The following is a 1,163-nucleotide window of genomic DNA, read 5'->3' as shown; positions in this document are numbered from 1 at the left end:
CAATTTAATAGGCAGAAATTATACTTTTACTACATTATTAATTTTGTTTAAGATTTCTGGTTCTGTATTTCCCCGTTAAGTTATATTGGCATATCTTCAGGCAGAAAACGAAGTTCCTACAAAATATTCTTCAAAGCATACTATATCCTATTTATCTTAGATGTGTTATATTTTGTTGTCATGAGGTTCACTTTGGGACAGACAGAAAATTATGAAGCTAAAGTTGACAAGCAAGTACAAGGCTTTAGAAAAACAACAAGGTGGGTGATCACTGACACGCCTAGCTACCTGAAAATGGTGCCCTTGCCCCTTGCAGATTCTGCTTCTGCCAGCAGTGGACCAGCAAGGTAAATGATTCTTGCCACTTAATGACCACATGCAACAATTGTTTTTTCATTGCTTCATGTCTTCAAGGTATCCAGTACATACTTTTAAGCATCCTAAAACTGCATTTCAAATAGTTTGCTCAAATAGTCTATTTGGCAACAGTAAAATGGTCTTAAAATAGGATTTTACTCTAAGGGGAAAAATCCTCAACGAAGTAGTCACAGTGCACTTTGAATGACTAATTTAAGCCATTACATTACAAAATAAGGGATAAATCACACTTTTCAGAACACTACTGTATAGGAAGTTTTAATTTTAAAAAGCGAGCGCCTACATTAATCTGAGTCTAAAATAATAGTCTGCTGATTTAAAATGTAACATTCTTTCACACTTCATAAAACTAAAAATAAAATTGTCTTAGCAAACATTGACCTATTCCTCCTGCAAAAGAACTGTATTTCAAGGAAAATTGGAGCAAGAGGTCTCAAAACCACAAAGTGCCAGTAGATTACTGTTTGTAGCTTTAATTGGTCTTAAATGTGGGGTGGAAGAGTCTATAGTCTGTAGAGAATAAGAGATTTATTCCCTTTCTTAAATCAAAAGCAGATTCCATGCTTCAACTGTCCCCTAACCCGCCCTCCCTGCCCCTACAGGGTTGTTTTTCCAAATTTTTGTTTATATTTTACGCGAAGATGACAGGTGAGGGAAGGTCAAAGTGCTGTGTCTGGTCCACAAAGTAAACAGAGAGGTTAGGGCGGGTTTGTTTATTTATAAGGAGTTAAGCCTCTCAGTTGTTTTTCCCTCTTTGGCATTTGGAAGCTTGCTGTTTTTTAAAG

This window comes from Pteropus alecto, unplaced genomic scaffold (genome assembly GCF_000325575.1).
Source record: "Pteropus alecto unplaced genomic scaffold, ASM32557v1 scaffold95, whole genome shotgun sequence".
In the NCBI taxonomy this organism is placed as follows: domain Eukaryota; kingdom Metazoa; phylum Chordata; class Mammalia; order Chiroptera; family Pteropodidae; genus Pteropus; species Pteropus alecto.
Note: the sequence above shows the minus strand (reverse complement) of the source record.